This window comes from Trifolium pratense, linkage group LG4 (assembly GCF_020283565.1).
Source record: "Trifolium pratense cultivar HEN17-A07 linkage group LG4, ARS_RC_1.1, whole genome shotgun sequence".
NCBI lineage: Eukaryota > Viridiplantae > Streptophyta > Magnoliopsida > Fabales > Fabaceae > Trifolium > Trifolium pratense.
The window spans coordinates 56,650,773-56,658,347 of NC_060062.1; the positions used below are offsets into that span (position 1 = coordinate 56,650,773).

The 7,575-nt window shown below is 35.7% G+C and overlaps 1 long non-coding RNA gene across 9 annotated transcripts; it reads right to left on the minus strand.

The window, feature by feature from the left end:
• Window positions 1-590: 590 nt before the first annotated feature.
• LOC123920372 lies at window positions 591-4,278 on the minus strand. Of its 9 annotated transcripts, XR_006813626.1 has the most exons (6): window positions 3,778-4,262; window positions 3,608-3,680; window positions 3,174-3,411; window positions 1,680-1,778; window positions 1,270-1,351; window positions 591-972 (listed from the first exon to the last, which is right to left on the minus strand). It is a non-coding gene; the product is annotated as an uncharacterized LOC123920372 (long non-coding RNA). The 9 variants fall into 9 exon arrangements; XR_006813623.1 differs by having other exon boundaries at window positions 1,680-3,411; window positions 3,778-4,276; XR_006813625.1 differs by having other exon boundaries at window positions 591-1,351.
• Window positions 4,279-7,575: the final 3,297 nt, after the last annotated feature.

Sequence of the window (7,575 nt, forward strand, 5' to 3'; positions counted from 1 at the left end):
TGAGACAGATGTTACAACATCTCGTACCAGAACAGACAAGTTTTTCAACACAGATGAGTATTATTCAGTTTCAATCTCAAGAGACATATACCAAAAGCATCTTCAACAATAGATATATTGTCATCACATAAGAACATCAAACTAGAGATTTCATAAACAGGTCTGAAACAGTCACACCCAATAGTAGTAATCACCTCTAATCATCACATATTTGATCATTATCGCATCTGATCATACCACATCTGAACACATATAGTACTTCTTAGCAAAAAGGACATCCACACAAAATTGCAGTTTGCAACGGTTGAAACTGTCGCAATTGTACATCTGCGACAGTTAGCAAACCGTTGCTGATTTGTGTGTCGCAAGAGAACTTTGCAACAGTTTTGAAAACCGTCGTTACAATAGTTTCAAACTGTCGCAATGTTTAATAGCTGAATTTAATACCAGAACTTGCAACGGTTTCAAAACCGTCGCAAACTGTTTTTTTTTATAAAAAAAATATATAATAATTTAAAACATTTTAATGGCTTATTAAATAATAGATACATATCCATACAAGAGTAAAGAAATTAAAATGCACAAATATATAAATATAAATAACTTAATCTCATTTATATAATTCATTTAGTGACTTAACATCCATAATTCATTAAGTAGTGACAACATCCATAATCTTGAAGTTCCAAACGGAAAAAAAATCAATGTAGTTCAAACATTGAAAAACTAAAACATAAACATTAGTATAGTTAAAAAAAACGAATGGACTCAATCATTAAAACCCCGGACCTATAGCGCACACACACAAATGACAACAAATAAGGGCAACAAAATTAAGTTCCGTCTGGAATCACATCTCCCACTACAACTAGAGCCATTGATTGAAAATAGTGATGGTGTGGTAGCAAACAACTTATGCATGGTCTCACGGTGGTCTCGCAGAGGGTTCGCATTCAGACTTTAGAAACAGAACTGCGAAACAACCAAAAACATAGTGAGAAGCACACAAACCATAAACTTATGCAGCAGCAGCAATAACATACTATAACAGAAAATAAATCACAATAGTGTAGTAAAGAAACAATTAAGTGAAATTAATAAGAAAGAGATGAAAAGGTCAATCATAATATACAAAGAGCTAGAATCATACCATAAGAGGATATACTATTATCACTACTATTAGAGAAATATTAAAAGGAGATGGAAGTAATAGAGCATTATTTAATGTAAGTGTTAAAAGGAGATGGAAATTTACAAATTTTATCTAACCATAGCAATTTGTGTTATGTGTGATTGGTTTCCCCTTCATCTGAACAGATTCTGCAAACTACCAGTTGGTTGGCTTCTCATCCTTCACATTAAAATTAAGGTCCAAAACAACTCAAAGTTAATATTTACCCTATAATAGAATTCATGTTGGGAATGAAGAAAGTAAACCACTACATATACCCTGCAAAATTCTTCTTTGATGGTAGAACAAAATTAACAAAAGTATGCTTGATATAAAATGGGACAGCCATATACTCTGCAATTAATAAAACTATTTGACTTTTGTCATTTAACAATTATGATAGACTGGGAAATTAGTACTATCTCACCATATGTAAATAAAGGATTCTCACAATAAAGTTTAATAAACATGAAAGTTCTGTTAAACGATTACAAAGTAATGTACACACCTTAACATTTGAAAGCAGAATTTGAAATCAGTCCATGGAACCATAAGAACTCTGCTCTTGAATTGAGAACATATTTAACTCCATAAGAGGATTCCCTACCTTCAAATATCAACATGGAAACGGATTATGATTTTCAATAACATAAGCACAGTAAAACTACATAAGTTCAATGACCTCCTTGTAACATCCAAATGTCAAATGTCTAGAATATTGACCAAGATATACATAATTGAGGTTCAGATACATTAAAATTTATAGAATAGCTTGTTCAAAAGAAACAAGTACCTAAATTCTATATCAGGTACAAGGAAATGAAAGTTCCATTACACAATGGTAAATAATCATCAGACATATCTATCAGACTAATCTAACAAAGCAAGGAAGAAACTAATGTAATAAAATCTTCCATCTTCAATCCTTAGTTTCTTCTTACCCCTGACTCGTTTAATCTGCTTATCTGAAAAAAATAAAAAGGAGTGGGATGAGACATAAAGCCTCAGTGAATCCCACCTATCTTAGGGTGGTACTAATATCCTTTGTCCTGACAGTTGATCAATTACATAAACATATACATATTCATTTCACGATTATTTTCGGTATAATGCAAATAAAGTGTGACACAATTATTTGTCTGAGTTGATTTTACGGAATAATTCGAGGTGAGTAGTCTCGAACCATTCCCTTACATACCCGGCTAAATTCCCTGTCATACCTCATCTTATCGTTGTGTGAAATTCTATATAGAATTTCAATCCAGCTCCAACTCCTACATAAGGAAGCCTTTCTGGTGCCTTATAGACCACAACTTAACATATTATTCATCATAGACATTTAGCATTAGAAATCTAACACTTGTGGCCCAAAGTCCACTACATTTCAAGATCAACTGTCAATATTCTTACCTGTCCTGAATTAACTTATAATACATCTAGTCCATAGTATTCAGTTTGTTTTCCCTACCCAACCTATGCAATTTATTAAGCTAACTACTATATTTTTCATTCCTATATGATCTTATTCCATTAGGGACATTACGGTGTCCCAAAAGCGTCCGGAAATGCAAAACAATGCAAACGGGGCTGCTGGATGTAACTCCAGGCGCAGGAACAGTCTGGGAAACACTGTTATTTGCGCTTCCAGCGCAGTGGTCCACACCCCAGACGCAGAGGGCAGAATGCCCAGGTGACCAGTTTCCTACAAAAAAATTCAGTTTGTACCATTATCCTCACACAGTCCTAGCCTTACTCTAGATGCATTTTAGTGACAATTTAGGCCAACAGTTAGTAGCACAACAAGGACAAGGGAAGTCACCAAGATTCATAAACAACATGCATTAAATCTATACAATTTGAGAGAACTAATCTAAAGGGGCAATCTCATCAAAGTGCAATTTCTCATGAAATAGATTCTAATTCTAACTACCCGTAAACCCAATTCTCCATGAGAATAGTGGGGAGACTAATATTGGTAAGGATTTCTATCTATGGAACTCACCTCTGTAATTGTAGCTCTCTCAACACTTGATTATTACAACCACAACATAGTCTACATCAAAAACTTGTTCTCCAATCTATTCTAGTGCTCCAATTGAATCTCGTCTTATAATTCTTTTCAATCCAAACTTCCAACCTCATGTGTCAAGGGAACTTCTGGAACTTAAAAGGAAAACGAAACTTCAAGCTTCAGTTACCCGTTTGTGCGGCTTGAGCGAGTAAAACCCGTCGGGAAAATCCTGCAATTTTCACAGCATCAGAAACCCAACTTCAAACGAGTTTTCAGAGCTCGTTACTAAACCAAATGCTATGAAATGAGTGACTAAACTGAAGGAAATTTCGTCTAGATTCTGAAAATTCAGCAATCGTTCAAATCTGGATTACAGAGTGAAAGTTATGACAGAAATACTAGTCATAGGTCCATACGAATTTTACCTAGATTACCTCCAATACTTGAAATGCTCCAACCCATAGTAAAACTCATGAATACAAGCCGTGAAAAAGGATTCTGAATTTGGGAAAAATAAGGCATCAAATACAAAGAGAATTTGGGGGTTCGATGGTGAAAGAACAAGAGGAAAACAAGAATCAAATTTTATTCATACCTTGACTTTCCTTTTGGAATGAAATGAGAGTTTGAAGCCTTAATTCGTACATGCATGAACTAATAATGGAGGAATTGGGAAAATTTCGAAATTGGGGTTTAGGTTTGTGGAGATTCTTTGCCAAATAGAGAAAAGAGGAATGAAACTAAAATTTGAGACTTGATTCTTGGTTATGGAGGTGGATGTTAGATAGACAGAGCAGTCGAGTTTTGGAAGAACGACAGATCTTACTTCTCTCGACGGGAACACTAAAGAGATTGGAGAGAGTGAGTTTTGATACCTTAAGAGAACGATTGGAGAGAACGATGAACCCATTCACTTCTCTTGAAGGGAACGATGAAGAAAGTTGCACCGGAGTGTGAGTGTGGTGGCGGCGGGAACGATGAAGAGAGTGTTTTGGGATTTAGGGATTTCTCACTGAAATGTGTTTTTTCACTTTTTTTGTGTGTGTTTTTATTTTTTGGTATTAAGTGAGTGAGAGCCAAAAATTTCAATGGGCGCTAATGGAAAATATATTGCCGCTTTAAACAGCCAAAATATTGCGACGGTTGACCTAAGTGTCGCATAAACCGTTGCAAATTTTTTAAAATTAACACATTGCGACGGTTATAGTCAAGTTGTTGCAACCTAAGTGTCGCAAAGTGACATTTTTCTTGTAGTGACACTCTCCTTGACAAAGATGAAGACACACTTCAATAACATCACCACCTAGCCAACGACTAAGTTCACAATTTGGAGTTGCTTAAAAGCTTCCTCCAATTACAATACTCAACTCATTACCTACAGGTTTCTGAGTGAGGACATAGTGACCATCTCACAACCCGAGTGGTTCACTTTACACCAACTCTCCTAGAGAGTGGCTTAAAGACACGAAACCCTAAAAGACTACATCTTTGATATTCTATTTTTGCTTCAAGTTTCGGTCAAAAAAATAGGGTTAGCAGCACCCTTTAAATAGCAGAGCCTCGTGGGCTTTTCACAATGATCCAGCTCCAAGAAATCTTCTAGATGCAAAATATATATTTTTACCAAATCTTTCTTTGCATCAAATATTCCTCCCATAAATATATTTGTTGTAAATATATTTTAAAATTAAATCTTCTAATCTTCTTGAAGCACAAAGATTTATTTGAAATAAATCTTTTATATTTTCTGCAGCAATCTTCACAAGATATATTTTTGAAACAAATATTATATTTTCTAAAAGTTATTTTATTCCTTTAGAAAATAGAACTAGGGTTCGGCTGCCTCCTGAAACACATTAAACACGTGCGCCTTCCTCTGTAAGAAACCTTGAAACAATTCTTCAATCAAATCTTCAAAAGATTGAGTAGAAATTAAAACCGCTAGCTAGCGCGAACAATCAGACATACAAGTGTTGTTACATCTGTCTCAACACTTGGTGTACGCACATATGTCTCAACACTTGGCTAAAAGATGTTTTTGCAAAATGTAGCCAACATACAAAAACCCAACAATCTCCCCCTTTGGCAAATTTTGGCTAAAACAATATTAGACCAGTATTAAGAGAGATACAGTGTCACCTTTCCTTCGAGTCAACATGAGCACACAACTAGGAAAGAAAGTAACATAAAAAAAGCTACTTCCAAGAGAGCTCTTTAGCTACGAATAACTTGTAAGTAGTAACGGAGGCATGCAACAACAGGAATAAACACATATAGCCTCACAGAGCAGATAGAGAGAAATAAACTCTCACAGTGGATTCAAAGATAGGAGAAATAAACTCCTACAATCAGAGTACATCCATTCAACAAAAGATCACCAGGGAAAAATAAATTCCCACAAATATAGAACTAGGAAAAATAAATTCCCAGCCACCAGAGAATAAAGCCAAGATGTCTCAGCATCTGGCATCACACTTGTCACTTATTCATACTACCACTCCCCCTGAATTTGTGCATGACAGAGCACAAGCATACAATGTAGTCAACCATAGGAACTACAACATCCTTGTAATAGCAGAAGCATTCAATCAGAGTGATCAACGCTTAATAGTTGTTGTAGACACACATGTGTGCATTCATAAATAAGCATGTACAAGTTACCCATATTTCTATGATTGTAACTAACTAAGTCACCCATATTGCTATGACTGTGACCCAAATCACCCATATTTCTATGATTGTGATCCTAAGCATAAAAGTCATCCATATTTCTATGATTATGACTAAGCACGATGAATCATCCATATTTCTATGACTATGATTATGATGATGCCCTATGCTACAAGTTTAAATGCTTTTTGGAATTCTTGCATGCACATCACACAGAGCTGAAGGTAACATTTACTCCGCTCAGACATAGGCCTAGAAGATTAACACATCGCAGGAAGAACTGCAACAACATACACACCAGATGTCAGCACATCTGTCCACACATCACGCAGATAGATCTTACATATCACAGATCACTACTCCCCCTTTTTAGCCACAAATTCTGACAAATAAAGTCAGTGTGCATTAAACAAAAGAACAGAGGCATAGAGGTACCATAGCAGTATCATAAGTGCAAGTTACATAACAGAGAGAACTAAACTCTCACAAAAGAACCACATAGGGAGAAATAAACTCCCACATACTGAGAAAAATAAATTCTCACACATCAGATCAGGATGTCTAGACATCAGGCATGTCATCACACATCAGGAACATAGCACTCCCACAACCATCAAGCACGCTATCAGAGCATAAGCTATCAGAACACATTATCAGGCTATAGCTACACACTACTACTCCTCCTGAATAGCATTACTCCCACTCAACACATGCATATATATATATATATATATATATATATATATATATATATATATATATATATATATATATATATAACTCACACTCCCCCTCAATACGAGCATAGAAGCATAAGAACATCAACTTCACCAAATGTAAGAACATCGGTCCACACATTTGTCCACACACACACTACTCCTCCTTTTTAGTCATAATTTTGACAAACATCATACATATCAGAACACAGAGTAGCAAAAACAGAAATATCCAGAGTGCACATATTACAGACCGTAGGCACATACAGGTGCTAGAAATCCAGGGCCTAGCCCACAAAAGATACGGAGAACAAAAGTAGTGGAAAGAGAACATGCGCGCTTTCATCCACAATACCATGACCAAACTCCAACAGTATAGCATGAAGATCATAAGTAACAAGGCATAAACCTATACTATCTTCATCACATCAACCACATAGTGCACAGAGCTGCTACAACCAAATATAACACCATGGGATACATATAAATCAGAAATGGAGGAACCATATCATATCCACCACATCAAACTCCATAGTCAACACTCATTCTGGCATTTTGGTGACAGATGTTGTACACAATGTTGAAACACTTGAGATAACACGATGTTGAGACAGATGTTACAACATCTCGTACCAGAACAGACAAGTTTTTCAACACAGATGAGTATTATTCAGTTTCAATCTCAAGAGACATATACCAAAAGCATCTTCAACAATAGATATATTGTCATCACATAAGAACATCAAACTAGAGATTTCATAAACAGGTCTGAAACAGTCACACCCAATAGTAGTAATCACCTCTAATCATCACATATTTGATCATTATCGCATCTGATCATACCACATCTGAACACATATAGTACTTCTTAGCAAAAAGGACATCCACACAAACAATCATATCATGCTAGTTCTCTTTCAGTCACACTTTGAGCAACAACTTTGGTCAAGTGGAAGATCATCAGGATCGGTTTCTTCCACCACATTCAAAACCTCAACACTCCAAAC